This window comes from Saccopteryx bilineata, chromosome 4 (assembly GCF_036850765.1).
Source record: "Saccopteryx bilineata isolate mSacBil1 chromosome 4, mSacBil1_pri_phased_curated, whole genome shotgun sequence".
Taxonomy (NCBI): domain Eukaryota; kingdom Metazoa; phylum Chordata; class Mammalia; order Chiroptera; family Emballonuridae; genus Saccopteryx; species Saccopteryx bilineata.
In genome coordinates this window covers 272,787,620-272,803,909 of record NC_089493.1, presented here as the reverse complement: position 1 = coordinate 272,803,909, position 16,290 = coordinate 272,787,620, and the positions used below count along the sequence as shown (strand labels likewise).

Genomic DNA, 16,290 nt, shown 5'->3' with positions numbered 1-16,290 from the left:
AGGAACAGAAAAAAGAAAAAATTTAAAAAATGAGTTTAAGGGACTTTTGGTACAAAATCAAGCATAATAACATTTATATCATAAGGGTACCAGAAAGAGAAGAGAGAGAACAAGGGATTGAGAACTTATTTGAAGAAATAATGATTGAAATTTTCCTAACCTGGCAAAGGAAATAGACATACAGGTCCAGGAAGTGCAGAGCATCCCGAACAAGATGAACCCAAAGAGATTCAAAACAAGATACATCATAATGAAAATAACATAGGTTAAAGACTAAGAGGGAATTATAAGAACAGCAAGAGAAAAACAGCTAATTACCTACAAGGGAGTTCCCATAAGACTGTTAGCTGATTTCTCAACAGAAACTTTGCAGGTCAGAGGGTTTGGCATGAAACAATCAAGTGATGAAAAACAAGGACCTATACCCAAGATTACTCTACCCAGCAAAGCTATTATTTAAAATTTAAGGAGAGATAAAGAGCTTCCCAGACAAGAAAAGTCTAAAGGAGTTCCTCACCACTAAACCAGTATTACAAGAAATGTTAAAGAGACTTAAGATGAAGGATGGGGGAGAAAACATAAATATAATAAAATGACAATAACTATGTACCTATCAACAATTACTATAAATGTAAGTGGATTAAATGTTCCAATCAAAAGACAAAGGATGATTTAAATGGATAAGAAAACAAGACTCGGCCCTGGCCGGTTGGCTCAGCGGTAGAGCGTTAGCCTGGCGTGCGGGAGATCCGGGTTCGATTCCCGGCCAGGGCACATAGGAGAAGCGCCCATTTGCTTCTCCACCCCTCCTCCTTCCTCTCTGTCTCTCTCTCTTCCCCTCCCGCAGCCGAGGCTCCATTGGAGCAAAGATGGCCCAGGCACTGGGGATGGCTCCTTGGCCTCTGCCCCAGGCGCTGGAGTGGCTCTGGTCGCGGCAGAGCGACGCCCCAGAAGGGCACAGCATCGCCCCCTGGTGGGCAGAGCATGGCCCCTGATGGGCGTGCTGGGTGGATCCCGGTCGGGCGCATGCGGGAGTCTGTCTGACTGTCTCTCCCCGTTTCCAGCTTCAGAAAAAATACAAAAAAAAAAAAAAAAAAAAAAAAAAGAAAGAAAACAAGACTCATATCTGTTGCCTATAAGGAACTCCCTCCAGATTGAAAAACTCACATATACTGGAAGTAAATGGATGGAAAAAGATATTTCATGAACATGGAAATGAAAAAATAGAAAGCTGGGGTAACAATACTTATACAGTAAGTTCCTCAGTTACTAATATTCGACTTACATATAACTTGTACTTACAAACGGAGCACCATTAGGGCTATTGGTAATCAACTGCAGTTGGACATCAGTGAAAATTATATCATAGAGTTACTCAACTTCCATTGCAAAAAATTAAGCAATGAAAACCTTATGGAACTAAAGCAGTAGATGACAGAATACAGTGGTACCTTGAGATACGAGCAGACCAAGATATATATTTTTTAAGATACAAGCTGCGACGCGGTCTGTATTTTTGTTCGAGATCCGAGTGAAATTCCGAGATACGAGTCATGATTCGGGAAGCTGCCGCAGTTTTAGTTTTGTTTAAAGTAGAGAAAATGCAGTTTTAGTTTACATTTAATTAAGAAAGTGCAGTTTTAGTTTACGTGTCTATAGTGCCTGCATCCCTTCCTCCTTCCCTCCTCCTCCACCATTCACCTCTGTTAGCCACACTCGTCTGTCTCCAAGGTAAGAATATAGTACTAAATAACACTTTTTTCTTTTACTTCATATATTTTGTTATGCATTGGTAAAGTATACATGTGTGTTTCTTAATTGAAAACATATATTTTTTCATAATTTAGCATGGTTTGGAGATGTTTCACAGGGCCGGAACGGATTAAATCTATTTCAGTTACTTTAAATGGGAGAAATTTGCTGATACTGGAACCTTGCGCGAACGCGCCAACTAGCAGCAGCTTTCCGAATCACAACTCGTATCTCGGAATTTCGCTCAGATCTCGAACAAAAATATGGACTGAGTTGCAGTTCTTATCTTTATTTATTTATTTATTCAAATTTTTTAAATTTATTCATTTTAGAGAGGAGAGAGAAAGAGAGAGAAAGGAGAGAGAGACAGGGAGGAGGAGCTGGAAGCATCAACTCCCATATGCGCCCCGACCAGGCAAGCCCAGGGTTCCGAACCGGCAATCTCAGCATTTCCAGGTCGATGCTTTATTCACTGCACCACCACAGGTCAGGCCAGTTCGTATCTTTAAAGTTGCAGTTCGTATCTTTAAAAATTCGTATGTTGGTCTGCTTGTATCTCAAGGTACCACTATATAGGAAAAAAAACAGGGACCTAAAAATTTCAGAGCTGAAAAAGTTTTCTACAAAAGAGCTGATAATTTTCATCTCACTGAAGCAGAAATGGCAAAGTTAGAGGAGCAAAATTCTGATAGAGGTTCACTAAAATTTACTGTACAGTTACAGAATGCCTGAGATGCTGGAGGGCCATTTATGGAAAAAGAGGAGCTCTGTACAAACCTCCCTGATGCCTACTTCAAGGAGCTGACTCCAACAGCAGATTCAAACCCTGACTCTCTAACACCAGTCTCATCCTCTCTAATAAGTCCATCATCTTCAGCAACATCTAACTTTCTTATCACCTGAGGGAAAGAAGGAGGAAAGGTGGAATGTAGGATAGTAGATTTAGGGGCAAAAAGTTGAGGGAGTTTCTGTCTGATGGTTTCTGAGTTTTTGTGAAATCTGAGATCAGGTCATGGACTGCAAGTGAGGGCAAGTGCTTGGGGAAAGGGACATGAAGAGCAGGGAGAAGCATCTGGGAAACCTGGGAAATAGAGGGCTGGCTCAAGACAGGCACTCAACCCCTTGAAAGCATCAAGGGTCCAGTAGAGGGTGGCATTCAAGGAGTTACAGAGGCCCCAACCTGTGTGGTGACCAAGGTCTTGCTCTTGTCCTCTCAGACTGGGTCTGCAAATTTGAAGGGGCCAGCTTCCTTTTCCTTCTTTCCAACCTCCTTTTCTTCTTTTTTCACTTTTTTCCTTGGCAGGTGAAAATGTATTATGTACCCGTTATCGACTGATTGCCTCCCAGCTCCAAATCCACCCTTCATGGCCTGCTCTGCAAACATGGAGATGGGTCCTCCAAATGTTTCCCTTGCCAGCTGATGCAAATCATATGTTGTAGTAGAGGGCACCTGAATGACATTGGAAGAAGAAGGGGCTTTTCTTTCAGGTTCTGGTATAACTAATCTTCACAGGCACAGTGTCATAGCACTAGGCTCCTGCATTACATGGTGGTTAGCAACACATGTTGACCAGCAGTTTCCCCCAGCACCTACTTTGGATGGTTTTGTGGTGGAATGCCTCCAGTGAGCCATCCCTTCATTAACAGCTTAATTTAGGACCCAAAAGGATGTATTCCCAGCAAGTTACAGAGGGTGGATTTCTGGCACTCTCACCAGTACTGCACCACAATGACTTCTCTGTCATTCAGTTACCCGTGACTGTGTCCCCTCTAAGGGAGATCTAAATCTCAGCCCTGGGGTCGGGGTAGAGGTCCCCTCCTTGGGCACTCTATCTCAACCTATGGATAGTACCTACTCCTTATATCTGTTATTCTTATATCCTTTGAAGTTCTCGATTTTTAGTAGCCAGTTCCTTATTCCTTTGCTCCTCTTTTATAATTATTTTTTATATTAAAGATTAGCTGTTTAATGTCTGTGTGGTTTATGTCTCCTGATTGGACCCTGGCAGATACAGAATTGGTATTAAGAGTGGTACCAGGAGTTAGACCAGGGGTAGTCAACCTTTTTATACCTACCGCCCACTTTTGTATCTCTGTTAGTAGTAAAATTTTCTAACCACCCACCAGTTCCACAGTAATGGTGATTTATAAAGTGGGGAAGTAACTTGACTTTATATAAAATTTATAAAGCAGAGTTACAGCAAATTAAAGCATATAATAATAATTACTTACCAAGTAGTTTATGTCAGATTTTCGCTAAGTTTGGCAGAATAATCTTTAACTTACTATCATTAAATCTATCTTTTTATTTATACTTTGGTTGCTCTGCTACCACCCACCGTGAAAGCTGGAACGCCTACTAGTGGGCGGTAGGGACCAGGTTGACTACCACTGAATTAGACCCACAATGATGGGATTTGGGATGGGTTTGGTCTTGCCTTTGGCTTTGAATGTAGTGCTAAGCAGTGCTCCTTATCAGTGGAAAATGGGATGCTGGTAATTTATGACATGAAGTGACATCACAATGAATCAAGCTGTCACTTGTTTATTATGTTGAAGTGCCAACTGAAGCACATGTCCTGGATGTAAGTGGCTGCTGCACTTGACAGTTATGACGGTAATGATGATGATGATGAAGACTGTGGGTAGGATGGATCTTTGTGAGTATACCTGAGCGCTTACAAAGAGGAAAAATAAGAAGCTCAAGTCTTGAAGTTTCATCTTAAGTCATGGCACCAGAGAGTTGCCATGACATTCCTAAGAAAATAATTTCTTATAGCCATAGGGCTATTGTTGAAAATCAAACTCAGAATTAAGAATGTGGGCTGCTGAATTACAAAAGTTGAATTCAAAGCTTCACCGGTTTTCTCAAGTGAAAGTTGGGACATTAACTGGTAAAGAATGGGATCTAAAAAATTGGAATGGGGACATGTATTTAGACCCAAATGAAATTGACAATCTTTCATAGAAGCAGAAAAGCCAAAGGGATGGATTATGCCAGTTATTAATTTACTGCCCCTCAGCTCCAAATCCATTCTTCATTGCCTGATCTGCAAAAATAAAGATGTTCCCTTTAAATATGTTTGCTTTGCCAGTTGGTATGATGTCCAGCTTTGTCAGTAGAGGGCACCGGGGAGACACTGCAAGTGGAAAGCAGTATTCTTCCTGCTTCTGCTGTGTCCCGGGTGGCAGACTCCTCTAACACCGACAGCTTTTCCAGGCTCCAGCTCTTGCTTCATAGGTGCTTCCTTATCCTGGACGCTGGTTCCACTTAGTCATGTAGGTTTAGAAACCTGAGAGTCATCTGAAACTTTTGTTTCCCCTGCCATCCCATGTACTGATCACCATGCCAAGTCAATTCTGTCGGCTACACATTTCTTATCTTTCCTCCCTCTGTCCTTCTATCTCCTGCCCGCCTCCATTCCCACTCCTAGTGCTTCAGGTCAATCCTTGTGTGGACTGTTTGGATAGCTTACAACCTCTGCCTGTATTTTCACCTCAAATTAATTCATTCCCCACACTTCAGACAAAATGATTTTATCAAAATCTGATCTTGTTGCTCCCCAGCTTAAATTCTTCAAATGGGTTCCCATGGTTTATAACACTGGTCCCCAAAATCTGTTCATTCATCCCATCACTGAAATGTTTTTGGGCATACAGCCACAATATATCTGCTTCTCTAAGACTTACAAATATAGCTTGACCTGTGGTGGCACAGTGGATAAAGCATGGACCTGGGAATGCTGAGGCTGCTGGTGTGAAATCCCTCACGGCACTTACAGGAGTTGATGCTTCCTGCTCCTCCCCCCCTTCTCTCTCTCTCTCTCTCTCTCTCTCTCTCTCTCAAAATGGATAAATAAAATCTAAAAAGAAAAAAGAAAAAATTATAAATGTAATACAATATGAACAAAAAGATAATTGAAAATTTATTTACAAGGTAAAAATGAATATAGATAGAAGTTCTAGTATTTTCTTTCCACACCTCAATAGTTATTTTTGGAATCTCCTGAGGAGCATTTGCCTACTTTGGATATCACTAATTAATTGGACAAAAGAACTGCTCAACTCGTCACACAAAACCTGTTACAATAACTCCTATTTGACATCAAAACTTGGCTTAAAAACTCCCTCACCTGAACCACCACTTCTCACTCTTGCAGATGAGGTTAGAGACTTCTGTCCATGACCCCATACTCCTTTTTTTCATATACATGTTTTCCATAGCAGTTTTCACTAGTGGCAGCTCCAGAATCTCTACCTCAGAAGACTTAGAGGCAGAAATTGGTTTGGGATAGTTGGGTTTAAAGGCCATTGCAACTTCCTGACTTGTCTTGAATCTGTGTTTGCATAACCAACACACCCTTTTTACTCAATTGTAGGGACTTTACTTGGTGTAACTTTAGCGGGGAATGTATTATAGAAGATGATGAAGATATTAATGCCCCCCAGCACCCACCTGTTGACAAAGCTGAAGGACTGTGCAGGGCCTTCAGGGTCTGCAAGGGGACTCATCGCTGGGAAGAGCACCAAGGCACACATGTCTGTTTCACAAGTGTTAGGCCAGGGTCAAGGGAAAAATGATTCCGAAAGGCCTGCTCAGTCTGTTCCTTTCTTCATCCTCCAGCCCACAGTCATGTTAGAGACGTTGGAGAGGCAGACCAGGCCGACCCTGCAGGGTCTTCAGGCCGTGGTGAGCCATTTAGGATGTGTGGTGGGATGTCACTGTAGGGCTTGGAGACAGGGAAGTATATGGTCCGATTCACATTTGCATATAGTGTTCTGGCTGTCTTGTGGAAACTAAGTTGTAAAGGGACAAGTGGAAGTAGGGTTAGCTTTGAGTGGGTCCTGTGGCAACAATAGGGCCCCAGGTGGGCCATGGCATTGGCAGTCATAGCTACACTCAGCCGCGACCGCGACAATGCCAGGAGACATGCCACATCAGAGAAAGAGTCAACAGGATAGCCAAGAACTCATGTAACACACACCCTGGACAGCTTAGGATTTTATAGGAGATGGAGTTCCTAATGCAGGTAAGGCAGGAACAAGATCAATGTCATTACCTTATGACTATGATACAGGATTCACTTTGCACCTCCAGGCTAGCATTAGCATCCCTCTGAAACACGAATGTCACCTTCATTGCCATTTGCTTTTCATCGATTGTTACGAATTTACTTTTTAAAGTCATGCATTGGGTGGGCAAAAGTAGGTTTACAGTTGTAATACAACTAAATAATACAATAATTAATAAATAATATAAGAATGAACTTTGTTTCATGTACTCACATCTATAAGTCTACTTTTTCCCACCCCTGTATACCTATTTATATATATTAACATCCATCATAAAAAAGATATTTGAATGCCTAGAAATTGATAAGCTTCCTCAGACTTTTAAAACCACCCTTAGAACAAACAGTAAAGTACAAAGTATCATTATTAATAAAAGTAGACAGAGATGACCATGAGTCAATAGTACTTTGCACTTCAATCACCTTCCAACAGAGCATCTCAAAGGGCTGGATATATCTGAACATCAAACTTGTTCATATATATCAGGAGGCCCCATAATTATTACTTCTCTTAAGACCTAAGTATGACTCTTACCAGGTCATAATCAGCAGCTATTTCCCAAATCACAGAGATATTGGATAACTACTTTGGTCAGGAAACAGGTAGTGCATTTAGCTTGTCATGACAAGTTCCTGGCCTACACAGATGGAATATTGCAGAAATGTGTGTGTGAACGCTCATGAGCACACAGTGGGGCTGGCGGGGTTGAACTTGATAACATCAGCAGGAAGCAGGCTGGTAGGAGAGACGTTAGTGTTCTTTTTTTTGCATTTCTCTGAAGCTGGAAACAGGGAGAGACAGTCAGACAGACTCCCGCATGTGCCCGACCGGGATCCACCCGGCACGCCCACCAGGGGGCGACACTCTGCCCACCAGGGGGCGATGCTCTGCCCATCCTGGGCGTCGCCATGTTGCGACCAGAGCCACTCTAGCGCCTGAGGCAGAGGCCACAGAGTCATCCCCAGCGCCTGGGCCATCTTTGCTCCAATGGAGCCTCGGCTGCGGGAGGGGAAGAGAGAGACAGAGAGGAAGGCGCGGTGGAGGGGTGGAGAAGCAAATGGGCGCTTCTTCTGTGTGCCCTGGCCGGGAATCGAACCCGGGTCTTCCGCACGCTAGGCCGACGCTCTACCGCTGAGCCAACCGGCCAGGTCCGAGACGTTAGTGTTCTGACCCTGCCCTTACTAGCTGTGTGATGCTAGAAAGTTAACAATACCATGGACCTCAGTTTTCTCTTCTGGAAAATGAAGATTATAATTCCTACCTAGAGTTATATTTGGATTAGACAAACCAATATGTGTAAAATATCCAGTACATAATAGATTCTGAGTAATATTTCCTCTAACTCCCTCTTAGTGACTACTTAATTTTAACAATGTTATAATGACTATTGTTTTTGCAAGAATAATTTGTAATTATATAAATGAAGTCATATACAAAAGTACAAAGAAGAAATAATCGTGAAATTTCCTATCACCAAGAAATAACTGGTTTAAACATTAGGTGATAACTATTTCATACCTCTTTCTGTACAAGTGTAGATAGATGAATGGATTAAAAATAACTTGACAGCCTGACCTGTGGTGGCGCGGTGGATAAAGTGTCGACCTGGAATGCTGAGGTTGCCGGTTCAAAACCCCGGGCTTGCCTGGTCAAGGCACATATGGGAGTTGATGCTTCCTGCTCCTTCCCCCTTCTCTCTTTCCTCTCTCTCTAAAAATGAATAAATTAAAAAAAAATTAACTTGACAGCCTGACTTGTGGTGGCACAGTGGATAAAGCTTTGACCTGGACTCTGGGTTTGCTGATCAAGGCACATACAGGAGTTGATGCTTCCTGCTCCTCCCCCCTTCTCTCTTTCTCTCTCCTTTCTAAAATGAATAAATAAAATCTAAAAAAAAAAATAACTTTACAAATTGTATATGTATTTTAGTTTAAAAACATGTTAACTTTAATTTTGTTTGATATAACAGAAACTAATGAAACTAAAGTAGGATGAAAGATTTTCTGAACTCCAGATAAATGCTTATGTCAGTGATATTTGTTTTATCTTTTTAAAAAATGTTTATTTTATTGATTTTAGAGAGAGAGAAATGGAAAGAGAAAGAGAGAACAGGAACATCGATCTATTCCTGTATGTGCCCTGACCGGGAATTGAACCGGCAACCTCTGCACTTCCAGAGGATGCTCTAACCCAGTGGTCCCCAACCCCCGGGCCGCGGACCAGTACCGGTCCGTGGGCCATTTGGTACCGGTCCACAGAGAAAGACTAAATAACTTACATTATTTCCGTTTTATTTATATTTAAGTCTGAACGATGTTTTATTTTTAAAAAATGACCAGATTCCCTCTGTTACATCCGTCTAAGACTCACTCTTGACGCTTGTCTCGGTCACGTGATATATTTGTCCAACCCACCCTAAAGGCCGGTCCAGGAAAATATTTTCTGACATTAAACCGGTCCATGGCCCAAGAAAGGTTGAGGAACACTGCTCTAACCAACCAAGCTATCCGGCCAGGGCAATATTTGTTTTTTTAAGATTCATTGAGGTTATAAAAAAGATAATAGGGAATATGATGATTCTTTTTCATCTGTAGTTTGCATTTTAGCTCACGTGTGTTTTATTTCCTGAACTGGTGCATGTTTGAATTTCTGCTTAATGCTTTTAACTTGGGATGACCTCAGAAAGAATGGAATAGTCTTTTGTGTGTGTGTGTGACAAGGTTGGAGAGAGAGTCAGAAAGAGGAACAGATAAGGACAGACAGAAAGGAAGGGAAAGGGATGAGAAGCATTAATTCTTTGTTGTGACCTCTTAGTTGTTCATTGAATGCTTTCTCATATTTGCCTTGACCTGGGGCTACAGCAGAGTGAGTGACCCCTTGCTCAAGCCTGCGACCTTGGGCTCAAGCCAGAGACTATGGGGTCATGTCTGTGATCCCACATTCAAGCCAGAGACCCCACGCTCAAGCCAGTGAGCCTGCACAAGACAGCGACCTCAGGGTTTCGAACCTGGGTCCTCTGTGTCCCAGTCCAATGCTCTATCCACTGTGCCACCACCTGGTCAGGCAATGGTGCAATAGTCTTGATTGACTTTCCTTTTTTTCTTTAGTTCTCCATTTGAGCTATGACTCTAGTAGCACCTGGCATTGGCTTTGGCTATGGAAAATTCTAAGGCTAGCTAAGGGGTTTTCTTGTGTAGGCCATGCTTATCTGCCCAAAGGCCTGTGGGATGCTTTTTTTGTTTTTGAAGTTCAATAGATTAGCCAGGATTGGCTCTGGGCCAGTCATTCTATATTAACTTCTTCAGGTATATGGTGTGCCCTTTGATTGCTGATTACACTCTTCTAATATCTCTGTATACTTTTTTTTTTTTTTTTTCATTTTTCTGAAGCTGGAAACAGGGAGAGACAGTCAGACAGACTCCCGCATGCGCCCGACCGGGATCCACCCGGCCCGCCCACCAGGGGCGGTGCTCTGCCCCCCAGGGGGGGATGCTCTGCCCATCCTGGGCGTCGCCATATTGCGACCAGAGCCACTCTAGCGCCTGAGGCAGAGGCCACAGAGCCATGCCCAGCGCCCGGGCCATCTCTGCTCCAATGGAGCCTTGGCTGCGGGAGGGGAAGAGAGAGACAGAGAGGAAAGCGCGGCGGAGGGGTGGAGAAGCAAATGGGCGCTTCTCCTGTGTGCCCTGGCCGGGAATCGAACCCGGGTCCTCCGCACGCTAGGCCGACGCTCTACCTCTGAGCCAACCGGCCAGGGCTCTGTATACTTTTCTTGTTTCACATTTTAGGTTTTCTGCCTCAAGGTCACCAGTTGACAATCTAGAGTTGGATCAGCTCTAATTTCCATAATTATTCATTTTTCAGGTGCTCTAACCTCTTTCTTTTATCTCCTGAGTTCACTATCTCAAGCATTTTCTCTGTTAATAATTTTTATATTTTATTTATTGATTTTAGAAGGGAGAGAGAGATAGAGAGATAGAAATAAATATATAGAGAGAGGTGGGGGTGAGAAGCAGGAAGCATCAACTCATAGTTGCAAGCCCAGGGTTTCAAACTGGAGGCCTCAGCATTCCACGTCAACGCTTTATCCACTGCGCCAACACAGGTCAGGCTCCTCTGTTAATAATTTTTATTTTTGATCATGTTGGCTCTCTTCCTTGTTTCTAATTGATTAGATTTAAATGGTGGTATTTTGGGCCTTTTTTTGCTTCCTTATTTCTATAATTTCCCTTTTCATCTCATTCAGTGGTGTCATTTTCTTGTCCTCGTGCTCTTATTTCCTGATTCACTCAGAGTGCAAAGCACGGGTAGGGATATTTTCTTCTAACTTTGGGCTACATTTTCTTGCAAATGTGGGTCTAACTATTGTAGCATCTTCAGGATTAGTCCTCTTCTCTATCTACATCTTCTGGCGAAGTGATCTCTTCTACCGTTTGACTTTGAATGCCATGTATATGCTAATCACTGGCATATTCATTCTTTTACCCCATACCTATCTCTTGAACTCAAACTAAATTTTAACTGATTCCTTGATATTTCCACTTATATCTCTAATATGCATCTCAAAATCTACATGTCCTATATGAAACTCTTGCTTTTTGTCTGCCACCTCCCAGTCACCTATTTCTCCCTCAGTCTTCTCTATCAGAGTAAATGGCCCCAGTACTCACCCTGTTACTCAAGCCTAAGGCCTCAAAGTCATCCATCCCCTCATGCCTGAAATATAATCCACAACGAAGTCCTGATATTTCTATCTTCCAAATGTGTGCTAGCATTCTGCCTATTACTCATCTTCTCTCTACTGTCCTTTCTTGCCTGGATACTGCACTGACTCACTGACTCCTAGCCGGCCTCCCTTCTTCCACTGTTGCCCCCCTATAATCTATTCTCCACTTGGGAACTAGGATATGGCCTTGACCGAACAGTTCAGTTGGTTGGAGTGTCATCCCAATGTGCAGAGTTGCAGGTTCAATTCCCAGTTAGGGCACATACAGGATTGGATGGATGGATGTTTCTGTTTCTCTCTCTTTCCCTTCCTCTCTCTAAAAATCAAGCAATTAAATAAAAAAAAAAGAACCAGGATGTGATGTGGTTTAAAACATGCCTGCAGATTCTTCAACACTTCTGTCATCAAGAGATGGAATCCAGTTCCCCTTTCCTTGAACATGGACTTAGTCACATGCTTCTAAGAATAGAATGCCCGTGACTTCCAAGGTTAGGTCATAAAAGGTGGTTGGCTTCCACCTGGCTCTTTTTCCTGGGATGGTTGTTCTTGGAATCCACTTACCATTTCTTAAGAGAGCTCAGATCATGTGGAGAGTTACGTGTAAGTGTTCCATCTGACAGCCTGAGCTGAGGTCCCAGCAGACAGCTGATATATATTAACCAGATATCTGAGTGAGAAAACCTGACTCCAGCCCTTGTCACTGTTTAAAGGCAGTAAGAGACCTTGAGCAAGAACCACCTAGCTGAGTCCAGTAAACCTCCAGAATTGTGAGAAGATTATGAGGGCTGTTGTTTTACACCACTAGGCTTAAGGTGGCTTGTTACACAGCAATAGATAATTGATATGAAGAATGATTTTCAAACATAAACAATATTATGTTACTTCCCCATTGAGAACATTTCATGGTTTAGTATTAAGATTAAAATAAAACCAAATCCTAGCATGATCTGGGCTTGCCTGCCATCTTCTACTTTTTCTCTCTTGCTCATTGTGCTGCAGCCACATGGGCTTATTTTTCTGCTCTAGGAAACACCAAGTGTTTTCTCCTTTCAGGACCTTTGCACATGCTCTTCCCTGCATGAAATGGACTTCCCATACTTCTGCCATGGTTGGATCTTTCTTATCTTTCAGGCCTCAGCTCAAGCATTATCTCTTTAGAAGATTTCATTCTCATCCGGTCTGAAGGCAGAACGTATCCTCCTTCCCATCACATTACCCTGCTTCGTTCCCCTAGAGAAGAGACCACACTCACAAATGAGCTTGTTACTTTTTTTTTTTTTTTTTTGTATTTTTCTGAAGCTGGAAACAGGGAGAGACAGACAGACTCCTGCATGCGCCCGACCGGGATCCACCCAGCACGCCCACCAGGGGCGATGCTCTGCCCACCAGGGGGCGATGCTCTGCCCCTCCGGGGCGTCGCTCTGTTGCAACCAGAGCCACTCTAGCGCCTGGGGCAGAGGCCAAGGAGCCATCCCCAGCGCCTGGGCCATCTTTGCTCCAATGGAGCCTCGGCTGTGGGAGGGGAAGAGAGAGACAGAGAGGAAGGAGAGGGGGAGGGGTGGAGAAGCAGATGGGCGCTTCTCCTGTGTGCCCTGGCCGGGAATCGAACCCGGGACCCCTGCACGACAGGCCGACACTCTACCACTGAGCAAACTGGCCAGGGCCTTGTTACTTATTTTTTAAAATGGTTTTTCCTTCATCCCAAATTGGAACATAAGCTCCATATGGCAGGAGTCTCATCTTGTTCATTCTCAGAACTTAGCATGGTAGTTGGCACATAATAGGCACACAATAATTGTCTTTAGAATGAATGAACATCAAGGGAGGGAGATTTTGTGATTTACGACCTTTATATGGAAATCCTACCTAATTCTGAAATGTTCTATCTGATGGCATTTCCTATTATTGAATCTGAACTAATTAGAAAAACCTTTTGTTGGTTGTTATCTTTTTTTTTCTTTTTTTTTTCAGTGAGAGGAGGGGAAGCAGAGACAGACTCCTGCATGCGTCCTGACGAGGATCTACCCGGCAAGCCCATTACGGGGTGATGCTCTGCTGTCTTGGGCCTTTGCTCCGTTGCAACCAAAGCCATTTTTTAGCACCTGAGGCAGAGGCCATGGAGCTATCTTCAGTGCCTGGGGCCAACTTGCTCTAATCAAGCCTTGGCTGCAGGAGGGGAGGAGGAGGAGAGAGAGAGAGAGAGAGAGAGAAGCAGATGGATGCTTCTCCTGTGTGTCCTGAGCAGGAATCGAACCTGGAACTTCCACATGCCAGGCCGACACTCTACCACTGAGCCAACTGGCCAGGGGGTTATTATCACTTTATCTACTTATTCATTCATTTAATCACTCATCAAGTTCAAGCTTCCTTCTCCTAGAAAGTAGGGTAAACAAACAATAAACATTAAAGATATAATATAATGTTAGGATGTCATAAATCTATGGATTAAAGTAAAGCAAGGAAAGGGGATAGAGTGACAGGAGACTGTTAGATATGGAATGGCCTCTCCAAGGAGGTGACTTGAGCGGAGACCTGAATGAAATGAGAGTGTGAGCTCTGGGCAGATAGAGCATCTCTATCTGGTTAGAGCATCTCTCTGAAGCACAGAGGTTGCCGGTTTAATTCCTGGTAAGGGCACAGACAGGAACAGGCCAATGTTCCTGTCTCTCTCTCTCTCCCTTCCTCTCTCTCTAAAATCAATAAATAAAAATTTAGCCCTGGCCGATTGGCTCAGTGGTAGAGCGTCGGCCTGGTGTGCAGGAGTCCTGGGTTTGATTCCCAGCCAGGGCCCATCTGCTTCTCCACCCCTCCCCCTCTCCTTCCTCTCTGTCTCTCTCTTCCCCTCCTGCAGCCAAGGCTCCATTGGAGCAGAGTTTGCCCGGGCACTGAGGACGGCTCTGTGGCCTCTGCCTCAGGCGCTAGAGTGGCTCTGGTTGCACCAGAGCAATGCCCCAGATAGGCAGAGCATCGCCCCCTGGTGGGCATGCCAGGTAGATCCCGGTCGGGCGCATGCAGGAGTCTGTCTGACTGCCTCCCCGTTTCCATCTTCAGAAAAATACACACACACACACACACACACACACACACACACAAAAGAAAAATTTAAAGAAAGAAATGAGAGAGTTACATGGAGACACAAGTGTCTTCTGGCAGAGAGATCATCAAGTGTAAAATCCCCGAGAAGTGTGCCTGGTGTGTTTGAGAAGTAATGGGGAGGTCCGGATGGCCAGAGCCGGAGGGAGAGGCAGGAGGTGAAGTCAGAGGGATCACAGGTGCCAGTCAGTAAGAGTTTCTGAGATTCTAGCAAGGTCTTTGGTCTTTATTCTAAGAACTGTAGGAGGCTGCTGGAGAGCTGTGAACTGATCTTTATTTTAAAGGACATTTCAGCTGCTTATCAAGAAACTAGACATGAAGGGGTCAGAGAGGGAAGAGGACAACTAGTGAGGAGCTGTCACATCAACCGCTTCTGATCACTGCAGGCCAGAGTTTGGGCAGGTAAGGCCCAGCCCCAATCCTTTCATCTTCACAGTCAGTGCCTATGGAGGCTCAGTGGGGCTGGGCTCTGGAGGCTTCTTGGGAAATTGTTGGCTCCTCAAAATCAACATCTTGATTCATTCCCTTGATATTAGAGACAATGGCCAGTCTCTTCTTATTGATTGCAAACAGAACAGAGTGTGTGTTGCTCAAGTGTTCACACAAACAGAAATCATTGTTACAGGCTCCCAGTAGATGTGTCTTAGTTGTGACTCAAAATAACCCTTCAGCAGCAATGGGCTTCTAAATAAGGAAAATTCCCCTAACACCTCTTGTCCCCACACTTTGAAAGGGAGGAAATACTAGGGAAGAGAGAAGGCCAGGAAATGAACCAGGCTCACCTACAAAAGCTCTAAGTCCCTTAAAATTGGTTTTACTTCTACTAATACATCTGAAGTGTTTTTTTTTCAGTTTCTTTGAATTATGTCTGTTTTTAAAAGTTCCCAAATGGTATTTAAATTGTCTTTCTTCCCAGTAAATTCAAACATTGAGTGTTCTGCCATTGAATGAAGCAAATACTGTATACCTGGGAAATCATTTTTATTTTTATTTTTTTAAAACATTCTTTTTATTTATTTATTTTACAGAGACAGAGAGAGAGAGAGTCAGAGAGAGGGATAGATAGGGACAGACAGAGAGGAACGGAGAGAGATGAGAAGTGTCAATCATCAGTTTTTCCTTTGTGGCACTTTAGTTGTTCATTGACTGCTTTCTCATATGTGCCTTGACTGTGGGGCTACTGCAGACCGAGTAACCCCTTGCTCAAGCCATTGACCTTGGGTGCAAGCTGGTGAGTTATTTTTCTTTTTTCAAACCAGATGAGCCCGCGCTCAAGCTGGCGACCTCGGGGTCTCGAACCTGGGTCTTCCGCATCCCAGTCTGACACTCTATCCACTGCACCACCGCCTGGCCAGGCATGAGAAACCATTTTTAAATGATTGGATTATATAAATAGAAAAGAATGAACAAGACTGATGCCAAGGCAGAAAAGAGTGTCACTGTGGCTGTGCCCCTCTGCAACTTGCCCACCTCCTGAGTCTCTTCCTTCCCCAGGGCTCTCCTAGCCTGCCTTGTGTGTGTGTGTGTGTGTGTGTGTGTGTGTGTGTGTGTGACAGAGACAGAGACAGACAGGCATCAGGAAGAGAGAGAGATGAGAAGCATCAATTCTTCTTTGCAGCACCTTAGTTGTTCATTGATTAGTTTCT

At 43.7% G+C, this 16,290-nt stretch overlaps 1 non-coding gene across 1 annotated transcript; it reads right to left on the bottom strand.

Moving 5' to 3' along the window:
• Positions 1-13,139: 13,139 nt before the first annotated feature.
• Positions 13,140-13,215, bottom strand: TRNAD-GUC (transfer RNA aspartic acid (anticodon GUC)). Its single transcript has one exon. It is a non-coding gene; the product is annotated as a tRNA-Asp (tRNA).
• Between the last annotated feature and the right edge of the window lie 3,075 nt (positions 13,216-16,290).